This window comes from Triticum aestivum, chromosome 5A (genome assembly GCF_018294505.1).
Source record: "Triticum aestivum cultivar Chinese Spring chromosome 5A, IWGSC CS RefSeq v2.1, whole genome shotgun sequence".
Lineage (NCBI taxonomy): Eukaryota > Viridiplantae > Streptophyta > Magnoliopsida > Poales > Poaceae > Triticum > Triticum aestivum.
Window position 1 is genome coordinate 709,482,364 of NC_057806.1, and position 23,797 is coordinate 709,506,160.

The 23,797-nt window shown below is 46.1% G+C and overlaps 1 pseudogene; it reads right to left on the minus strand.

Moving 5' to 3' along the window:
• LOC123101867 (uncharacterized) overlaps positions 1–23,797 on the minus strand; it is a 40,312-nt pseudogene continuing 16,515 nt past the window's right edge.

A 23,797-nucleotide genomic window follows, 5' to 3' on the forward strand; every position in this document is an offset into this window, starting at 1 on the left:
TCACCCATCTTCTTGTTGAGGCATGTCGTACGGGACTGTAGGCCATGCAGACACATCGAGGAACGGCATAATTGCACTATCATTTGCATCTTGGATATCTCCTGCAAGTTGCTCTCTCTGACAAAAAAATACAAACACGTTGACTACATATGGTAAACAAATTATATGGTTAATTGTACACACATGAATATTCCCCCCAAAAAATTGTACACACATAAATACGAAACTTACAAAATTTTCAACGAATTTCCTGGTAGCTTCAGAGATATTTTCTCCCCCCCTCAAAGAATCAAGAATTTGGAACTCTTTCTTTCGAGTGTGCATAACACATGTAATCCAGTGGTTTTTATCTTTATTTAAAGCAAAATAGTCCATGTCAATTTTAAAATGTTATGTAGACTCGATACCGTGTAAAAAGACATATATAATTGCATGTGCATTGCAACTGCAATAGGGCATTTTATTGTTGCTGTGATTACTTATCAAAATAAATAAATGTTAGCTATCAATTGAATTCATATTTATAGCCTTACAAAAATATTGAATTTATTTTCTACTCTCTTCTTTCAGATCCATTAGCCACCAACCACCTAACCACGCCCCGATTTACTAGGCTGCATGCAAAAAAATTAATTGAATGGCCTTATTGATTTTCAGTCATCCGAGAAATAGTTAAGTCATATTCAACTCCATATCTATTGGATTAATGTCGGGCTCGCTGATTTTTAGTCATCCGAGAAATAGTTAAGTCATATTCAACTCCATATCTATTGAGGTCTGTTTTTGTCCCACCATACCTATGGTGAGATTTTTTCTGTCTTTTAGGGAGCCATGATGTGCCTTTGTATGATATACTCCCTACAATCCATATTAATTATTGCTGATTTTTTCTTTTTGGTTGGTATGGGCTTTATTATGAATGCTGGCCTTTTTTATTTTTTTTGGTTTTGTCATGGGCTATATATGGGTTGTACGAAAGGGTGGAGCTCGAAGAAGATGAGCGCTCAATTCTTTTTTTTGCATTTCTTTTTTGTGTTGTTCTTTTCCTTCTAAATGTTATTTTTTTATTTTTTATTTTCTATATTTTTCTTTTTTACTTGATCTTTTTAACTTTTTTATTTTCACCTTTTCTATTTTTGTTTCTTGGTGGGGGGAATATGTAAACATTGTTAATTAATTTCTATAATTGGTGAGATTTAGTTAATTATGAAACACACAACTCAATAATTTTTTTTAATTCTTGTTTTCATTACTCTTTCATTTATGTTATTGTATTATATGAATCAGGGGAGATTCTAGAAGGGCACAAACCTTTCTGCGTCCATGATGCCTCGCCAAGTAGCCAGGTATGCAGGTCTGTTACCTACTTCTGCAAGTTCTTTTATATATGCAAAGGAGGAAACAGTTCTCATAAAAGAAGTGAAGAAACAGGGATCCTGTCGGGATTCTACTACAGTTCAGAAAGAACTACTTGCTTTTTTTTAGGGTGGACTACTTGCTTATTGCTCTGCAGTTAATCTTAAGCCATTCTGTGTGCATACTCAGACAGTTAAATGAATGACCCGATATATTTACCTCCTGCTGAAACTCTGGGAAACCTTGTTTACCATGGGGTCCCAACAACTTGACGGCCACTATGACGCCATAGCCTCCTTCTCCTATGAGATTTTGTGAGTGGAAGTTATTGGTCGCTTCCTCAATACGCGACATGGGGAACTCTACAATGTGATCTGGAATGTGCAGCTCCGGGTATCTTTTTTTGATAAGGTCCTCTCCCTCAGCAAAACATTCCCTTTTCTGGGTGACAAGATACTTTGTTCATGATTATAGGCCTCATCTTGCAGATCTTTTAATTTCCTTTGGAGTTTCTCCATTTCATCCTGCACAAAACAAAAAGCTGCATACTTACCAAACTACCAATGTTGTGTGATATACACCTTGTTCCCATGATTTTCTATCACCTATTTTTCTGTTCGTGAAACGCAACGTCTCTAGCTTATCTTCGTCAGTACTAATTTCATTTTGAATGTGTTATCGTCCTCATATGTTGGAACCTTCACCTAGCCATGTTTTTCTGTCCAAGCTCTACCGTTTCACATTTCAAAAGGAATGGACTGTAACAAAAGTTGCATCATGTGACTTCTACCATCAATTTTGCAGCTTCTTCAGAAATATTTCTGGCACTCTGTATCTCATCAGATTTATCAGCGCCATCTTCAGAAAAAATCTCCACCTCCTCCTCATAAGCATTTGATTCCTCGACACCTTGTTCAGCTTCCTGCACATCATCCTGGAATGTAGCAAAACTTAATGTTATTTACGCAAATTGCACATTTCAAAAGTCATAGGTAGCACTTTGTTTTTTTTACCACATATAGTTCATCAACCTGCCTTTGTGGCAGCAGTGGTAAATATAGTTCTGGTCAAACATGCTTAAGCAGAGTGAATTCAAATACAATGCCATTTTTTTAACAGGAAAAGGCGCTTGAGGTGCCATCTTCATTGAGCTCAAATACATAGTACATCATGGAATACAAAACCCTGGATATTTGCAAGAGAGAGCAAAGAGAATACAAAACCCTGGATATTTGTTTATGGGAAGATTTTCTGAAAGACATGTTTTAGTAGTTGTCCTGAGCGCCATGAGTTATACCTTTGCTGATTCAAAACCATCCATCTGAATAACCCCGTCCCCATTCATGATATCATCTGTCTAAAATGAGACATACTTGAGAATACACCACAAGTTAGGACCAAAACTCTGAACCATAGTCATAAACTTGTAAACTGGAACAGTTATTAGTATTTGCATATGTGTAATGCTCTTTTGGATAACAATGTGTGTAATGCTTTACTAAAAGGTCACTTACAAAATCACTTGGTGGTGTTGCATATTCATCAGATTCCTCGGTCAGCTGAGTTAACTCATGTATAGACGCCAACAGATCAGAGCTCCTCCTATATCCAATGTGTCCCGTATGCTTCAGATAATCATTACTGCACTTAGGAATGATCATCAAGTAATTACTGGATTTGATCCAGATGTTACCAAGAGTAGTTCATCTGCAGTTATGGACTTAAGACAAAGTATACCTAGTGGACATGTATTTTCCATTGTGCACGACCCAAACCCGACAGCATTTGCGAAGCTCCTCTTGCTTTGCCATTTTCCTGCATAACTTGCTTCAGTGTTATACAGTTATATGCGCTAAGGTACTATTCATTTTGTTGAAGTATACGTGGATTGCCCAACCTTTTTCATCAGTTCAGGCTTTTGGTTCTACTGGTTGGTGCATGATACTTAATATGACATCAGAGCCAAGACTCAAATTCAAGGCCTAGACAACGCACTATTAAATAGAAATAGTTGCATCCTACATCAATCGCACGTCCAAGGCCTGAAGAAGCCTAGAAGTGAGGGGAGTGCCCGCCCTTCTCCATCAGTTTGGTCTACGGTCTTTTGGGTAAACTGGCTGGTCCATGAACTTAATGTGGTATCAATGCCAAGAGGTCTTGGGTTCAAATATCAGTTTTAGGAATTTAAGTAAAAAATTGCTTGCACTCCTTTTGTCCATGTTAGGCCTTATCCAGCCACACGTGAGAGGGGTTGTTGAAGTTTGGACTTTTGGTTCTACTGGTTTATGCATGAAACTTAATACATTTATTGTGTACATGTTACTCAAGTAACATATATCAAAAGGGAATGCTCTTTTTTGGGGGATGAGTTCATTTAAGATCTCACCTTGAACCGATGACAATTCTCTTTATTTTGAGCTTCTTTATCAAGTTTACAAGACCAACAAGAATGTCATCATGTGTGATGTAATGCGCCTTAACCTGCAAAGATACATGCTTGTTTATCAAACATGTCTTCTCTGAAATAGTTATCTTGTTACTCTTATTATTCAGAAATTAGCGTAATATTGATTTGATCCATCTCCATGATTTGTTTGCTTAGCTATTAGCATCGGATAAAACAATTATTCAGCTTATGTTATTATTGCTAGTCTGGGTTCATCCATGATCTCAAAACAAATACCAAATGAGTACACGGCTTTTTGGGTGAACACAAATTGCTCCGCTGTAACCTGATTTATCTTAATATGAACTTAAAATCTTAGGATAGATATCATTACCTCTCTTGTATCACACATGCTTTTGTACTGTAAGAGCATCTCCAGCCGTTGGCCCCCCAAGGGGCGCCTAAAATCGCTGCCTGGGGGTGAGCCGGCGCAAAACATGGGCCTAGGGGCGAGTTGGTCCCCAGCCGCCGACCCCAGGGCCGCCCCCAGGCGTGATTAAATAAAAAAAGTATAGCAAATTTTGGCACAGTTCGGCGAAGTTCGGCTAAACACGCCAAATTTGGGCCAACTTGGGCATATATTTGGACAAAGTTCGCCGATTTTCATTACATAGCAAATATATAATAAACTAATCTAAAAGAAACTTGCTGAACACCGAGTAGTCGCCGTTGTCGCCGCCATCCTCGTCGTCGACCTTCTCCTCCTTGACGCTGACGCCCCTGCTGGACCCGGCGTCGCCATGACGGACTGGTGGCGGCGGCGGCGCGTCGTCGTCGTCGCTGTCGTCGATGACGACGACTTCTACTTCGTCGCGGCCCCGGCGGCGCACTGACGCTCCATCGCCATCTTGAGGGAGTCCTGGCGTGCCCATTCAAGGGCCGCGTCATCATCGCGCTTGACCTCGCCGTGCTCCATCTTCACGGCGGCGAGCCCCGTTGATCACGATGCCGGCGCTGCGAGTGCGCCGGCCGAGCGGCGACTCCGCCGTGGGCTCGGCCTTGACGCCGAGCAGCGCCGGAGTGCCGGAGGAGTGCTAGGAAGAGCGCGAGGAGGAGGAAGAAGAGGAGGAGCCGATTGGCCCCCATGGCCCGTCGCGTCGGTGGTGCACCTGGGCGGCCGCCCTCGCTGGGGGGTACGCCAACGGCAGGTCGTTGCCGCCCTCGAGGTGCGTTAGCACGCCCTCGAGTGTGCGGCCGGGGACGCCCCACCACAGGCGGCGCCCCTCGCTGTTCTTCATGCCGCCGACCATCGCCGCGCCGTTGGTGGACGCCAGCCGCTGCTGCTGACGGCGCTCGAAGTACGCCTCCCAAGCCGCATGGTTGTCGGCGGCGTACTGGGGGAGGGAGAGTTGGGCGGCGGTGAGGGAGGCGCGCACGACGTCGACCTCCTCCGCGAAGTACCCGGGTTTGGCCACGGCGTCGGGCAACGGGGGAATGGGCACTCCCCCGTTGCCGAGCTTCCAGCCCGTCGGCCCGGCGCGCATGTCCGGCGGCGCCGGGATGTTCGCCTGGAACAGGAGCCAAGACTCCTGTTCGCGGAGCGAGCGGCGGCCGAAGCCGTTGGCCGCCGCCTCATCTCCGGGGAAACGATCGGCCATCGGGAGAGGGAGGGAGAGCGAGGGCTCGACGGCGGTGCTCGGGAGAGGGGGGCTCGGCGGCGGCTCTCGGGAGAGGCAGAGCTCGGCGGCTAGGGCGGCTAGGGCTAGGGCTGGTGTGGCCAGAGGCGAGGGAAGCCGCTGGCTTTCTATAGCCGCGTCGCGCCCGTGTGTACGCGTGCGAGGGAGGGGAGGCATCGGCGCCGTCCCGTGACGCGCCGCCCGTGAGGAATCAATGGTAAGGCTGACCCGCGGCAGCTTTGCCATTGATTCCCCGCGGGAAACCGAGGCGTGGGGGGGAAGACGACGCGCGGTGTCCCTGATGCGGCGGGCCCACGACTCTTTCGCGCCAAAACCGCTCGCCCTGGCGTCCCCGAGCGCCCCCAGCGCGCCGGGTTCGGCCTGGGTCCGCCGGCGTTAATTTCGGCCTAGGTCGGCGAAAATCGGGCTTATGAGGGCGCGACTGGGCTGATTTTTCTGCGCCGACGCGAAAATCTCGGCTGGGGAGGCCTTTCTGGGACGCGGCTGGAGATACTCTAACAACATCCTAACCGTTGCTTCCTGTTTGTTTGCCTCTATGCATCTCCTCCTTTTCATCTGCAAACTTGTATAGTAACTCGCCACCCACTACAGTTGTTGGGTAGAACAGACAATTGTTTATACAGCTCATAAAACTAAAGTTATACTTTATGTTGTTAATATTTGTGTTAATAAAATAGCTATTTTGTTGCAATAAGTCATGCGTATAATAAAAAAACTCAGCCAGTTCAGGGAAGAGAATCCCCATGGTTTTGCACTAAGAAGAATCTCTTCTGGTTCGGTCAAGAAAAGGCCCCGAAGGCCAGCTACGTGGACTAAGCCACAGGGAGCTCAGGACATGTGGGCCACATGTATAACACTGTTAGGAAACTACAGTTGTTATGCGTGTACTATCTCCGTCTCGATTTATTAGTCTTCTTTGTATTTTATGTTAAAGTTGGATCATAGATTTAACTAATAAAATATTAACGCATTTTATAAAAAAATTATATCATTTGATTCATATTTAAACATAGTTTTCGTTGATATTATTCTTGATATGTATAACTTATATTTTTCTTAGTTAAAATCATGGTCAAAGTATGACACTAAATATGAGGGGGGCTAATAAACCAGGATGATCCGGGGCTAATTGACGCTTAAAGATGGCTGCTGTGCGCCCTAGCGACTGCGGTGGCGGCTCGCCCCCGCCTCCGTTGGTCGACGCCCCCGCCGCCTCCCCGGGCTCCGGCGTCCCCCCGGTGTCCGAGCTCCCCCCGCCTCACCGACGCCTAGCGACGTGTTCGTCCTTCCCCTCCCTTCGCCCGCCCCGGCCCCCGTCCCTCGCGTGCGCTGGGCCGATCTGGCCGACAAGGAGCCGCTGTCTCCCTTGACTAGACACCCCTCTCCCCTGCCCGTCGCTTCCCGTCGCTCCGCTAGGCCCAGCCGGGCCGGTGGCTCAGCCCCCCACGTGAGGGGTTCGGTCGCAGGCTCGCGGCCGCCGCGGACGCCGACGCCGCCCTCGAGCTCGACTCGGGCGGGTGGGATTCAAGGCACGTCCTTGCGCACGGGAGGGGTTCGTCGCCGTCGGCCGCGGTCTTGGGGGGGGGGGGGGTGGCTGGCCGCTCCGACCAGGGCCGTGCTCGCTCGTCGTGGCGCCGCTCGGTGGTCTGCGGAAGCCCGGCGTCTCCGGCCCTGCCGGTGGCTCGCCGTGATTTCCTCCCCGCGGCTCCGGTGGTACGCGCATCGCTCTTCCGCCCTTTCATTGCCTCTTTCGGCTCCTCCACGCTGTGCTTCCGGGCATCCATTCCCTGGCATAGTCCGTGGTTGGTCCCTGCGGCCGGGTCGCCGGCGGCAGCGACGGCGGCGAGTCCGGCTCCCCGGGGGGAAACCCTACGGACCGAGGCTCCTCCTCGCTCGTTGGGCCGCGCCTCGCGTGCGGACGACCTACTGGCCCGCGCCTCACCTGCGGACGGCCTCCTGGGCCGTGGCCCGGCCCATCCTCGGCTCCCCGATCCTGGGCCCCCGCCCCATCCGCCGGACCGGCCGGCTGCTCCTGGGTTGGCTTCGTGCCCTAGATCCAGGCCTCTGACGGCATCAATCTGGCTCCCAGGTGGCCTTCCGTCCGCCTCAGTTCCTCCCACCGCCGCCTCCCCCGACCCTGCCTGCTCCCTCCTCTCCCCGACCTGTCGCCTCCTCCGTCCAGCCTCCCTCGGTGTTCGCCTCTCCCCCGCCCTCCCCTCCCCCTCGCCGTTCCTGGCTATGCCGCGCGAGTGGGACGACGGGGCGTCCCGCCCCAAACGGCGCTCGGTTGACCGGCACGAGGAGGCCCGCCCCTCCCCTGATGCCTTGTGCCGGGAGGAGGAGCTCCGGCGGGAGCTGCGCACGCTCCGTGACGGACGCCGTCATGAGCGCCGCTCCCCGGCTCGCCGCGGCTCCCGGGGCCTGTCCCGCTCCCCCCGCCCCGCGGCTTCTAGGGACTGGCGCTCGCGGAGGCGCTCGCCCTCTCCGTCCCCGCGCTGCGGCCGCACTCCCTGTTGGAAATATGCCCTAGAGGAAATAATAAAATGGTTATTATTATATTTCCTTGTTCATGATAATTGTCTATTTTTCGTGCTATAATTGTATTATCCGGAAGTCGTGATACATGTGGGAATACATAGACCAGAACATGTCCCTAGTGAGCCTCTAGTTGATTAGCTCGTTGATCAACAGATGGTCATGGTTTCCTGACTATGGATATTGGATGTCATTGATAACGGGATCACATCATTAAGGGAAATATGTGATGGACAAGACCCAATCCTAAGCATAGCACAAGATCGTGTAGTTCGTCTGCTAGAGCTTTTCTAATGTCAAGTATCTTTTCCTTAGACCATGAGATTGTGCAACTCCCGGATACTGTAGGAATACTTTGGGTGTGCCAAACGTCACAACGTAACTGGGTGGCTATAAAGGTGCACTACGGGTATCTCCGAAAGTGTCTGTTGGATTGGCACGAATCGAGACTGGGATTTGTCACTCCGTATGACGGAGAGGTATCTCTGGGCCCACTCGGTAAGACATCATCGTAATGAGCTCAATGTGACTAAAAGGTTGGTCACGACATGATGTGTTACGGAACGAGTAAAGTGACTTGCCGGTAACGAGATTGAACGAGGTATTGGGATATCGACGATCGAATCTCGGGCAAGTAACATACCGATTGACAAAGGGAATTGTATACGGGATTGCTTGAATCCTCGACATCGTGGTTCATCCGATGAGATCATCGTGGAACATGTGGGAGCCAACATGGGTATCCAGATCCCGCTGTTGGTTATTGGCCGGAGAGTTGTCTCGGTCATGTCTGCATGGTTCCCGAACCCGTAGGGTCTACACACTTAAGGTTCGATGACGCTAGGGTTATTAGGAAGATTTGCATGTGATTACCGAATGTTGTTCGGAGTCCCGGATGAGATCCCGGACGTCACGAGGAGTTCCGGAATAGTCCGGAGGTGAAGATTTATATATGGGAAGTCATCATACGGTCACCAGAAATATTCGGGGGTATGCCGGTATCGTACCGGGACCACCGGAGGGGGTCCGGGGGTCAACCTACCCCGGAGGGCCTTATGGGCTGTAGGTGGAAGGGAACCAGCCCCTAGTGGGCTGGGCGCCATCCCATCCTAGGGCCCATGCGCCTAGGGTTTGGGGGGAACCCTAAAGGGGGGCGCCACCCTTGCTTGGGGGGCAAGCCCCCTCCCCCTTGGCCGCCGCCTCCCTAGATCTCATCTAGAGGGGCCGGCCCCCTTCCCCCTTGTCCCTATAAATAGAGCGGCGAGGGGAGGGCTGCAGCACCACATCCAAGGCGCAGCCCCTCCCCTCCCCAACACCTCTCCTCCTCCGCGTGAGCTTGGCGAAGCCCTTTCGGAGAATTGCCACTCCATCACCACCACGCCGTCGTGCTGCTGTTGGAGCCTTCTTCCTCAACCTATCCCTCCTCCTTGCTGGATCAAGACGTGGGAGACGTCACCGGGCTGCACGTGTGTTGAACGCGGATGCGCCGTTGTTCAGTGCTTAGATCGGATTCGGTCGCGATCTGAATCGCTACGTGTACGACTCCTCCAACCGCGTTCTTGCAACGCTTCCGACTCGCGATCTTCAAGGGTATGAAGATGCACTCCCTTCTCTCTCGTTGCTAGTTACTCCATAGATTGATCTTGGTGATGCGTAGAATTTTTTTAATTTCTGCAACGATCCCCAATAGTGGCATCATGAGCTAGGTCTGTGCGTAGTTTCTATGCACGAGTAGAACACAAGTTGTTGTGGGCGTCGATTTTGTCAATTTACTTGCTGTTACTAGTCTTATCTTGATTCGGCGGCATCGTGGGATGAAGCGGCCAGGACCGACCTTACACGTACGCTTACGTGAGACTAGTTCCACCGACTGACATGCACTAGTTGCATAAGGTGGCTAGCGGGTGTCTGTCTCTCCCACTTTAGTCGGATAGGATTCGATGAAAAGGGTCCTTATAAAGGGTAAATAGAAATTGGCATATCACGTTGTGGTTTTGGCGTAGGTAAGAAACGTTCTTGCTAGAAACCTATAGCAGCCACGTAAAAAACTTGCAACAACAATTAGAGGACGTCTAACTTGTTCTTGCAGCATATGCCGTGTGATGTGATATGGCCAAAAGGATGTTATGAACTATATATGTGATGTATGAGATTGATCATGTTCTTGTAATAGGAATCACGACTTGCATGTCGATGAGTATGACAACCTGCAGGAGCCATAGTAGTTGTCCTAATTTATTTATGACCTGCGTGTCAACATAAACGTCATGTAATTACTTTACTTTATCACTAACCGTTAGCCATAGTAGTAGAAGTAATAGTTGGCGAGACAACTTCATGAAGACACGATGATGGAGATCATGATGATGGAGGTCATGGTGTCATGCCGGTGACAATGATGATCATGGCGCCCCGAAGATGGAGATCAAAAGGAGCAAAATGATATTGGCCATATCATGTCACTATTTGATTGCATGTGATGTTTATCTTGTTTTACATCTTATTTGCTTAGAACGGCGGTAGCATAAATAAGATGATCCCTCGCAATAATTTCAAGAAAATGTTCCCCCTAACTGTGCACCATTGCTAAGGTCTGTTGTTCCGAAGCACCACGTGATGATTGGGTGTGATAGGTTCTAACGTTCGCATACAACGGGTGTAAGCCAGATTTACACACGCAATACACTTAGGTTGACTTGACGAGCCTAGCATGTACAGACATGGCCTCGGAACACGAAAGACCGAAAGGTCAAACATGAGTCATATAGAAGATAAGATCAACATGAAGATGTTCACCGATGATGACTAGTCCATCTCACGTGATGATCGGACACAGCCTAGTTGACTCGGATCATGTATCACTTAGATGACTAGAGGGATGTCTATCTGAGTGGGAGTTCATTAAATAATTTGATTAGATGAACTTAATTATCATGAACATAGTCTAAAAAGCTTTGCAATATGTCTTGTAGATCAAATGGCCCACGCTAATGTTGCCCTCAATTTCAACGCGTTCCTAGAGAAAACCAAGCTGAAAGACGATGGCAGCAACTACACGTACTGGGTCCGTAATCTAAGGATATCCTCATAGTTGCCAAGAAAGTATATGTCCTTGATGCACCGCTAGGTGAAGCACCTGTTTTCCTAGCAGAACAAGATGTTATGAACGCCTGACAGACGCACAGTGATGATTACTCCCCGGTTTAGTGCGGCATGCTTTACAGCTTAGAACCGGGGCTCCAAAAGCGTTTTGAGCAACACAGAGCATATGAGATGTTCCAAGAGCTGAAAATGGTTTTCCAAGCTCATGCCTGGGTTGAGAGATATGAAGTCTCCGACAAGTTCTACATTTGTAAGATGGAGGATAATAGTTCCGTCAGCTAGCACATACTCAAAATGTCTGGGTTGCACAACCGCTTGTCTCAGCTGAGAGTTAACCTCCCGGATGATGCGGTCGTTGACAGAATCCTTTAGTCGCTCCCACCTAGCTACAAGAGCTTTGTGATGAACTTCAATATGTAGGGGATGGAAAAGACCATTCCTGAGGTATATTCAATGCTGAAATCAACGGAGGTGGAAATCAAAAAGGAACATCAAGTGTTGATGGTGAATAAAACCACTAAGTTCAAGAAAGGCAAGGGTAAAAAGAACTTCAAGAAGGACGGCAAGGGAGTTGCCGCGCCCGGTAAGCAAGCTGACGGGAAGAAGACAAAGAATGGACCCAAGCCTAAGACCGAGTGCTTTTATTGCAAGGGAAACGGTCACTGGAAGCGGAACTGCCCCAAGTACTTAGCGGATAGGAAAGCCGGCAATGTCAAAGGTATATATGATATACATGTTATTGATGTGTACCTAACCAGCGCTCGTATTTGATACCGGTGTGGTTGCTCATATTTGATACCGGTGCGGTTGCTCATATTTGTAACTCAAAACAGGAGCTGCGAAATAAACGGAGACTGGCGAAGGACGAGGTGACGATGCGCGTCGGGAATGGTTCAAAGGTCGATGTGATCGTCGTCGGCATGCTACCTCTACATTTACCTACGGGATTAGTTTTTAACCTCAATAATTTTTATTTAGTACCAGCTTTGAGCATGAACATTGTATCTGGATCTCGTTTAATATGAGATGGCTACTCATTTAAATCTGAGAATAATGGTTGTTCTATTTATATGAGAGACATGTTTTATGGTCATGTGCCGCTGGTCAATGGTTTATTCTCATTTAATCTCGAACGTGATGTTACACATATTCATATATAGTGTGAATGCCAAAAGATGTAAGGTTGATAATGACAGCCCCACATACTTGTGGCATTGCCGCCTTGGTCACATTGATGTCAAACACATGAAGAAACTCCATGCAGATGGACTTTTGGAGTCTCTTGATTACGAATCATTTGACACATGCGAACCATGCCTCATGGGCAAAATGACCAAGACTCTGTTCTCTGGAACAATGGAGCGAGCAACCAACTTATTGGAAATCATACATACTGATGTATGCGGTCCAATGAGTGTTGAGGCTCGCGGAGGCTATCGTTATGTTCTCACCCTCACTGATGACTTGAGTAGATATGGGTATGTCTACTTAATGAAACACAAGTCCGAGACCTTTGAAAAGTTCAAGGAATTTCAAAGTGAGGTTGAGAATCAACGTGACAGGAAAATCAAGTTCTTACGATCAGATCAGTGGGGAGAATATTCGAGTCACGAATTTGGCACACACTTAAGGAAATGCGGAATTGTTTCACAACTCACGACGCCTGGAACACTTCAGCGTAATGGTGTGTCCAAACGTCGTAATCGCACTCTATTGGATATGGTACGATCTATGATGTCTCTTACCGATCTACCGCTGTCATTTTGGGGTTATTCTATAGAGACTGCCACATTCACTTTAAATAGGGCTCCATCGAAATCCGTTGAGACGACACCGTATGAATTGTGGTTTGGTAAGAAACCTAAGCTGTCATTTCTGAAAGTTTGGGGATGCGATGCTTATGTCAAGAAACTTCAACCTGAAAAGCTCGAACCCAAATCGGAAAAATGCGTCTTCATAGGATACCCTAAGGAAACTATTGGGTATACCTTCTACCTTAGATCCAAAGGCAAGATCTTTGTTGCCAAGAATGGATCCTTTCTAGAGAAAGAGTTTCTCTCGAAATTGTTTCTCTCGAAAGAAGTAAGTGGGAGGAAAGTAGAACTTGATGAAGTATTGCCTCTTGAACCGGAGAGTGGCTCAGCTTAAGAAAATATTTCTGAGGTGCCTGCACGGACTAGAGAGGAAGTTAATGATGATGATCATGAAACTTCAGATCAAGTTGCTACTGAACTTCGTAGGTCCACAAGGACACGTTCCGCACCAGAGTGGTACGGCAACCCTGTCCTGGAAATCATGTTGTTAGACAATGGTGAACCTTCGAACTATGAAGAAGCAATGTCGGGCCCAGATTCCGACAAATGGATGGAAGCCATGAAATCTGAGATAGGATCCATGTATGAAAACGAAGTATGGACTTTGATGGACTTGCCTGATGATCGGTGAGCCATAGAAAATAAATAGATCTTTAAGAAGAAGACAGATGCGGATGGTAATGTGACCATCTATAAGGATCGGCTTATCGCTAAAGGTTATCGACAAGTTCAAGGGGTTGACTACGATGAGACTTTCTCACCCATAGCGTAGCTGAAGTCCGTCCGAATCATGTTAGCAATTGCCGCATTCTATGATTATGATATATGGCAAATGGACGTCAAAACGACATTCCTTAATGGTTTCCTTAAGGAAGAATTGTATATGATGCATCCAGAAGGTTTTGTCGATCCTAAGAATGCTGACAAGGTGTGCAAGCTCCAACGCTCAATCTATGGGCTGGTGCAAGCATCTCGGAGTTGGAATGTTCGATTTGATGAGATGATCAAAGCGTTTGAGTTTATGCAGACTTATCGAGAAGCCTGTGTTTACAAGAAAGTGAGTGGGAGCTCTGTAGCATTTCTCATATTATATGTGGATGACATACTATTGATGGGAAATGATATAGAATTCTTGGAAAGCATAAAGGCCTACTTGAACAAGTGTTTGTCAATGAAGGATCTTGGAGAAGCTGCTTATATATTAGGCATCAAGATCTATAGAGATAGATCGAGACGCCTCATTGGCCTTTCACAAAGTACGTACCTTGACAAGATATTGAAGAAGTTCAATATGGATCAGTCCAAGAAGGGGTTCTTGCCTGTATTGCAAGGTATGAGATTGAGCACGGCTCAATGCCCGACCATGTTAGAAGATAGAGAAAATATGAGTGTCGTCCCCTATGCCTCGGCCATAGGGTCTATTATGTATGCCATGCTGTGTACCAGACCTGATGTAAACCTTGCCGTAAGTTTGGTAGGAAGGTACCAAAGTAATCCTGGCATGGAACACTGGACAACGGTCAAGAATATCCTGAAGTACCAGAAAAGGACTAAGGATATGTTTCTCGTTTATGGAGGTGACGAAGAGCTCATTGTAAAGGGTTACGTCGATGCTAGCTTCGATACAGATCTGGATGACTCCAAGTCACAAACCGAATACGTGTATATTTTGAATGGTGGGGCAGTCAACTGGTGTAGTTGCAAGAAAAGCGTCATGGCTGGATTTACATGTGAAGTGGAGTACATGGCAGCCTCGGAGGTAGCACAAGAAGCAATCTGGATGAAGGAATTCATTACCGACCTAGGAGTTATTCCCAATGCGTCGGGCCCGATGACTCTCTTCTATGACAACATTGGAGCTATTGCCCTTGCCAAGGAGACCAGGTTTCACATGAAGACCAGGCATATCAAGCGCCGCTTCAACTCCATTCATGAAAATGTTCAAAATGGAGACACAAATATTTTTAAAGTGCATACGGACCTGTATGTCGTAGATCACCAGAACTCTATGGGTGTTCGATTCATCACAATGCAACTAGATTATTGACTCTAGTGCAAGTGGGAGACTGTTGGAAATATGCCCTAGAGGCAATAATAAAATGGTTATTATTATATTTCCTTGTTCATGACAATTGTCTATTGTTCATGCTATAATTGTATTATCTGGAAATCATGATACATGTGTGAATACATAGACCACAACATGTCCCTAGTCAGCCTCTAGTTGACTAGCTCGTTGATCAACAGATGGTCATGGTTTCCTGACAATGGACATTGGATGTCATTGATAACGGGATCACATCATTAAGGGAAAAATGTGATGGACAAGACCCAATCCTAAGCATAGCACAAGATCGTGTAGTTCGTCTGCTAGAGCTTTTCTAATGTCAAGTATCTTTTCCTTAGACCATGAGATTGTGCAACTCCCGGATACCGTAGGAATACTTTGGGTGTGCCAAACGTCACAACGTAACTGGGTGGCTATAAAGGTGCACTACGGGTATCTCCGAAAGTGTCTGTTGGGTTTGAAGGAAATATGCCCTAGAGGCAATAATAATGTTATTTTTTTATTTCCTTATATCATGATAAATGTTTATTATTCATGCTAGAATTGTATTATCCGGAAACATAATACTTGTGTGAATACATAGACAAACCAAACGTCACTAGTATGCCTCTACTTGACTAGCTCGTTAATCGAAGATGGTTATGTTTCCTAACCATAGACATGTGTTGTCATTTGATTAATGGGATCACATCATTAGGAGAATGATGTGATTGACATGACCCATTCCATTAGCTTAGCACCCGATCGTTTAATATGTTGCTATTGCTTTCTTCATGACTTATACATGTTCCTATGACTATGAGATTATGCAACTCCCATTTGCTGGAGGAACACTTTGTGTGCTACCAAACGTCACAACGTAACTGGGTGATTATAAAGGAGCTCTACAGGTGTCTCCAAAGGTACATGTTGGGTTGGCGTATTTCAAGATTAGGATTTGTCACTCCAATTGTCGGAGAGGTATCTCTGGGCCCTCTCGGTAATGCACATCACATAAGCCTTGCAAGCATTACAACTAATGAGTTAGTTGCAAGATGATGTATTACGAAACGAGTAAAGAGACTTGCCGGTAACGAGATTGAACTAGGTATTGAGATACCGACGATCGAATCTCGGGCAAGTAACATACCGATGACAAAGGGAACAACGTATGTTGTTATGCGGTCTGACCGATAAAGTTCTTTGTAGAATATGTGGGAGCCAATATGAGCATCCAGATTCCGCTATTGGTTATTGACGGAGACGTGTCTCGGTCATGTCTACATTGTTCTCGAACCCGTAGGGTCCGCACGCTTAAGGTTTTGATGACAGTTATATTATGAGTTTATGCATTTTGATGAACCGAAGTTTGTTCGGAGTCCCGGATGTGATCACGAACATGACGAGGAGTCTCGAAATGGTCGAGACATAAAGATTGATATATTGGAAGCCTATATTTGGATATCGGAAGTGTTCCGGGTGAAATCGGGATTTTACCGGAGTACCGGGAGGTTACCGGAACCCCCCGGGAGGTATATGGGCCTTAGTGGGCTTTAGTGGAAGAGAGGAGAGGTGGCCAGGGCTGGGCCGCGCGCCCCTCCCCCCTAGTCCGAATAGGACAAGGAGAGGGGGGCGGCGCCCCCCTTCCTTCTCTCTCTCCTCTTTCCCCCTCCCGAATCCTATTCCAACTAGGAAAGGGGGGAATCCTACTCCCGGTGGGAGTAGGACTCCTCCTGGCACGCCCTCCTCCTGGCCAGCCGCACCTCCCCCTGCTCCTTTATATACGGGGGCAGGGGGCACCCCTAGACACACAAGTTGATCCACGTGATCATATTCTTAGCCGTGTGCGGTGCCCCCTTCTACCATAATCCTCGATAATATTGTAGTGGTGCTTAGGTGAAGCCCTGCGACGGTAGTACATCAAGATCGTCACCACGCCGTCGTGCTGACGGAACTCTTCCCCGACACTTTGCTGGATCGGAGTCCGGGGATCGTCATCGAGCTGAACGTGTGCTAGAACTCGGAGGTGCCGTAGTTTCGGTGCTTGATTGGTCGGGCCGTGAAGACGTACGACTACATCAACCGCGTTGTGCTAACGCTTCCGCTGTCGGTCTACAAGGGTACGTAGATAACACACTCCCCTCTCATTGCTATGCATCACCATGATCTTGCGTGTGCGTAGGAATTTTTTTGAAATTACTACGTTCCCCAACAGTGGCATCCGACCCTAGGTTTTATGTGTTGATGTTATATGCATGAGTAGAACACAAGTGAGTTGTGGGCGATATAAGTCATACTGCTTACCAGCATGTCATACTTTGGTTCGACGGTATTGTTGGACGAAGCGGCCCGGACCGACATTACGCGTACGCTTATGCGAGACCGGTTCTCCCGACGTGCTTTGCACAAAGGTGGCTAGCGGGTGACAGTTTCTCCAACTTTAGTTGAACCAAGTGTGGCTACGCCCGGTCCTTGCGAAGGTTAAAACAGCACCAACTTGACAAACTATCGTTGTGGTTTTGATGCATAGGTAAGATTGGTTCTTGCTTAAGCCTGTAGCAGCCACGTAAAACTTGCAACAACAAAGTAGAGGACGTCTAACTTGTTTTTGCAGGGCATGTTGTGATGTGATATGGTCAAGACATGATGCTATATTTTATTGTATGAGATGATCATGTTTTGTAACCGAGTTATCGGCAACTGGCAGGAGCCATATGGTTGTCGCTTTATTGTATGCAATGCAATCGCGCTGTAATGCTTTACTTTATCACTAAGCGGTAGCGATAGTCGTGGAAGCATAAGATTGGCGAGACGACAACGATGCTACGATGGAGATCAAGGTGTCGCGCTGGTGACGATGGTAATCATGACGGTGCTTCGAAGATGGAGATCACAAGCACAAGATGATGATGGCCATATCATATCACTTATATTGATTGCATGTGATATTTATCTTTTATGCATCTTATCTTGCTTTGATTGACGGTAGCATTATAAGATGATCTCTCACTAATTATCAAGAAGTGTTCTCCCTGAGTATGCATCGTTGCGAAAGTTCTTCGTGCTGAGACACCACGTGATGATCGGGTGTGATAGGCTCTACGTTCAAATACAACGGGTGCAAAACAGTTGCACACGCGGAATACTTAGGTTATACTTGACGAGCCAAGCATATACAGATATGGCCTCGGAACGCGGAGACCGAAAGGTCGAGCATGAATCATATAGTAGATATGATCAACATAGTGATGTTCACCAATGAAACTACTCCATCTCACGTGATGATCGGACATGGTTTAGTTGATTTGGATCATGTAATCACTTAGAGGATTAGAGGGATGTCTATCTATGTGGGAGTTCTTTAAGTAATATGATTAATTAAACCTAAATTTATCATGAAACTTAGTACCTGATAGTATCTTGCTTGTTTATGTTTGATTGTAGATAGATGGCCCGTGCTGTTGTTCCGTTGAATTTTAATGCGTTCCTTGAGAAAGCAAAGTTGAAAGATGATGGTAGCAATTACATGGACTGGGTCCATAACTTGAGGATTATCCTCATTGCTGCACAGAATAATTATGTCCTGGAAGCACCGCTGGGTGCCAGGCCTGCTGCTGGAGCAACACCAGATGTTATGAACGTCTGGCAGAGCAAAGCTGATGACTACTTGATAGTTCAGTGTGCCATGCTTTACGGCTTAGAATCGGTACTTCAACGGCGTTTTGAACGTCATGGAGCATATGAGATGTTCCAGGAGTTGAAGTTAATATTTCAAGCAAATGCCCGGATTGAGAGATATGAAGTCTCCAATAAGTTCTATAGCTACAAGATGGAGGAGAACAGTTCTGTCAGTGAGCATATGCTCAAAATGTCTGGGTATAATAATCACTTGATTCAATTGGGAGTTAATCTTCCAGATGATTGCATCATTGACAGAATTCTCCAATCACTGCCACCAAGCTACAAGAGCTTCGTGATGAACTATAATATGCAAGGGATGGATAAGACTATTCCCGAGCTCTTCGCAATGCTGAAAGCTGCGGAGGTAGAAATCAAGAAGGAGCATCAAGTGTTGATGGTCAACAAGACCACTAGTTTTAAGAAAAATGGCAAAGGGAAGAAGAAGGGGAACTTCAAAAAGAACAGCAAGCAAGTTGCTACTCAAGAGAAGAAACCCAAACCTGGACCTAAGCCTGAAACTGAGTGCTTCTACTGCAAGCAGACTGGTCACTGGAAGCGGAACTGCCCCAAGTATTTTGCGGATAAGAAGGATGGCAAGGTGAACAAAGGTATATGTGATATACATGTTATTGATGTGTACCTTACTAATGCTCGCAGTAGCACCTGGGTATTTGATACTGCTTCTGTTGCTAATATTTGCAACTCGAAACAGGGACTACGGATTAAGCGAAGATTGGCTAAGGACGAGGTGACGATGCTCGTGGGAAATGGTTCCAAAGTCGATGTGATCGCAGTCGGCACGCTACCTCTACATCTACCTTCGGGATTAGTATTAGACCTAAATAATTGTTATTTGGTGCCAGCGTTATGCATGAACATTATATCTGGATCTTGTTTGATGCGAGACGGTTATTCATTTAAATTAGAGAATAATGGTTGTTCTATTTACATGAGTAATATCTTTTATGGTCATGCACCCTTAAAGAGTGGTCTATTCTTATTAAATCTCGATAGTAGTGACACACATATTCATAGTGTTGAAACCAAAAGATGCAGAGTTGATAATGATAGTGCAACTTATTTGTGGCACTGCCGTTTGGGTCATATCGGTATAAAGCGCATGAAGAAACTCCATACTGATGGGCTTTTGGAACCACTTGATTATGAATCACTTGGTACTTGCGAACTGTGCCTTATGGGTAAGATGACAAAAACACCGTTCTCCAGTACTATGGAGAGAGAAACAGATTTATTGGAAATCATACATATAGATGTATGTGGTCCGATGAATGTTGAGGCTCGTGGCGGATATCGTTATTTTCTCACCTTCATAGATGACTTAAGCAGATATGGGTATATCTACTTAATGAAACATAAGTCTGAAACATTTGAAAAGTTCAAAGAATTTCAGAATAAGTTGAAAATCATCGTACCAAGAAAATAAAATTCCTACGATCTGATCGTGGAGGAGAATATTTGAGTTACGAGTTTGGTGCACATTTAAAACAATGTGGAATAGTTTTGCAACTCACGCCACCCGGAACACCACAGCGTAATGGTGTGTCTGAATGTTGTAATCGTACTTTACTAGATATGGTGCGATCTATGAGGTCTCTTACTGATTTACCGCTATCGTTTTGGGGATATGCTCTAGAGACAGCCGCATTCACGTTAAAAAGGGCACCATCAAAATCCGTTGAGACGACGCCATATGAACTGTGGTTTGGCAAGAAACCAAAGTTGTCGTTTTTGAAAGTTTGGGGCTGCGATGCTTATGTGAAAAAACTTCAACCTGATAAGCTCAAACCCAAATCGGAGAAATGTATCTTCATAGGATATCCAAAGGAAACTATTGGATACACCTTCTATCACAGATGCGAAGGCAAGACTTTTGTTGCTAAATTCGGAAACTTTCTAGAGAAGGAGTTTCTCTCTAAAGAAGTGAGTGGGAGGAAAGTAGAACTTGACGAGGTAACTGTACCTGCTCCCATATTGGAAAGTAGTACATCACAGAAACCAGTTTCTGTGACACCTACACCAATTAGTGAGGAAGCTAATGATAATGATCATGAAACTTCAGAACAAGATACTACTGAACCTCATAGATCAACCAGAGTAAGATCTGCGCCATAGTGGTACGGTAATCCTGTTCTGGAAGTCATGCTACTAGATCATGATGAACCTACGAACTAGGAAGAAGTGATAGTGAGCCTAGATTCCGCAAAATGGCTTGAAGCCATGAAATCTGAGATGGGATCCATGTATGAGAACAAAGTATGGACTTTGGTTGACTTGCCCAATGATCGGCAAGCAATTGAGAATAAATGGATCTTCAAGAAGAAGACTGACGCTGAAGGTAATATTACTGTCTACAAAGCTCGACTTGTCGCAAAAGGTTTTCGGCAAGCTCAAGGGATTGACTACGATGAGACCTTCTCACCCGTAGCGATGCTTAAGTCTGTCCGAATCACATTAGCAATTGCCGCTTTTTATGATTATGAAATTTGGCAAATGGATGTCAAAACTTCATTCCTGAATGGATTTCTGCAAGAAGAGTTGTATATGATGCAGCCGGAAGGTTTTGTCGATCCAAAGGGAGCTAACAAAGTGTGCAAGCTCCAGCGATCCATTTATGGACTGGTGCAAGCCTCTAGGAGTTGGAATAAACGCTTTGATAGTGTGATCAAAGCATTTGGTTTTGTACAGACTTTTGGAGAAGCCTGTATTTACAAGAAAGTTAGTGGGAGCTCTGTAGCATTTCTGATATTATATGTAGATGACATATTGCTAATCGGAAATGATATAGAATTTCTGGATAGCATAAAAGGATACTTGAATAAGAGTTTCTCAATGAAAGACCTCGGTGAAGCTGCTTACATATTGGGCATTAAGATCTATAGTGATAGATCAAGACGCTTAATTGGACTTTCACAAAGCACGTACCTTGACAAAGTTTTGAAGAAGTTCAAAATGAATCAAGCAAAGAAAGGATTCTTGCCTGTGTTACAAGGTGTGAAATTGAGTAAGACTCAATCCCCGACCAATGCAGAAGATAGAGAGAAAATGAAAGATGTTCCCTATGCTTCAGCCATAGGCTCTATCATGTATGCAATGCTGTGTACTAGACCTGATGTGTGTCTTGCTATAAGTCTAGCAGGGAGGTACCAAAGTAATCCAGGAGTGGATCACTGGACAGCGGTCAAGAACATCCTGAAATACCTGAAAAGGACTAAGGATATGTTTCTCATATATGGAGGTGACAAAGAGCTCATCGTAAATGGTTACGTTGATGCAAGCTTTGACACTGATCCGGACGATTCTAAATCGCAAACCGGATACGTGTTTACATTAAACGGTGGACCTGTCAGTTGGTGCAGTTCTAAACAAAGCGTTGTGGCGGGATCTACATGTGAAGCGAAGTACATAGCTGCTTCGGAAGCAGCAAACGAAGGAGTCTGGATGAAGGAGTTCATATCCGATCTAGGTGTCACACCTAGTGCATCGGGTCCAATGAAAATCTTTTGTGACAATACTGGTGCAATTGCCTTGGCAAAGGAATCCAGATTTCACAAGAGAACCAAGCACATCAAGAGATGCTTCAATTCCATCCGGGATCTAGTCCAGGTGGGACACATAGAGATTTGCAAGATACATACGGATCTGAATATAGCAGACCCGTTGACTAAGCCTCTTCCACGAGCAAAACATGATCAGCACCAAAGCTCCATGGGTGTTAGAATCATTACTGTGTAATCTAGATTATTGACTCTAGTGCAAGTGGGAGACTGAAGGAAATATGCCCTAGAGGCAATAATAATGTTATTATCTTATTTCCTTATATCATGATAAATGTTTATTATTCATGCTAGAATTGTATTATTCGGAAACATAATACTTGTGTGAATACATAGACAAACCAAAGTCACTAGTATGCCTCTACTTGACTAGCTCGTTAATCGAAGATGGTTATGTTTCCTAACCATAGACATGTGTTGTCATTTGATTAATGGGATCACATCATTAGGAGAATGATGTGATTGACATGACCCATTCCATTAGCTTAGCACCCGATTGTTTAATATGTTGCTATTGCTTTCTTCATGACTTATACATGTTCCTATGACTATGAGATTATGCAACTCCCGTTTGCCGGAGGAACACTTTGTGTGCTACCAAACGTCACAATGTAACTGGGTGATTATAAATGAGCTCTACAGGTGTCTCCAAAGGTACATGTTGGGTTGGCGTATTTCGAGATTAGGATTGTCACTCCGATTGTCGGAGAGGTATCTCTGGGCCCTCTCGGTAATGCACATCACATAAGCCTTGCAAGCATTACAACTAATGAGTTAGTTGCAAGATGATGTATTACGAAACGAGTAAAGAGACTTGCCGGTAACGAGATTGAACTAGGTATTGACATACCGACGATCGAATCTCGGGCAAGTAACATACCGATGACAAAGGGAACAACGTATGTTGTTATGTGGTCTGACCAATAAAGATCTTCGTAGAATATGTGGGAGCCAATATGAGCATCCAGATTCCGCTATTGGTTATTGACCGAAGACATGTCTCGGTCATGTCTACATTGTTCTCGAACCCGTAGGGTCCGCACGCTTAAGGTTTTGATGACAGTTATATTATGAGTTTATGCATTTTGATGTACCGAAGTTTGTTCGGAGTCCCGGATGTGATCACGAACATGACGAGGAGTCTCGAAATGGTCGAGACATAAAGATTGATATATTGGAAGCCTATATTTGGATATCGGAAGTGTTCCGGGTGAAATCGGGATTTTACCGGAGTACTGGGAGGTTACCGGAACCCCCCGGGAGGTATATGGGCCTTAGTGGGCTTTAGTGAAAGAGAGGAGAGGCGGCCAGGGCTGGGCCACGTGCCCCTCCCCCTAGTCCTAATAGGACAAGGAGAGGGGGGCGGCGCCCCCCTTCCTTCTCTCTCTCCTCTTTCCCCCTCCCGAATCCTATTCCAACTAGGAACGGGGGGAATCCTACTCCCGGTGGGAGTAGGACTCCTCCTGGCGCGCCCTCCTCCTGGCCGGCCGCACCTCCCCCTGCTCCTTTATATACGGGGGCAGGGGGCACCCCTAGACACACAAGTTGATCCACGTGATCATATTCTTAGCCGTGTGCGGTGCCCCCTTCCACCATAATCCTCG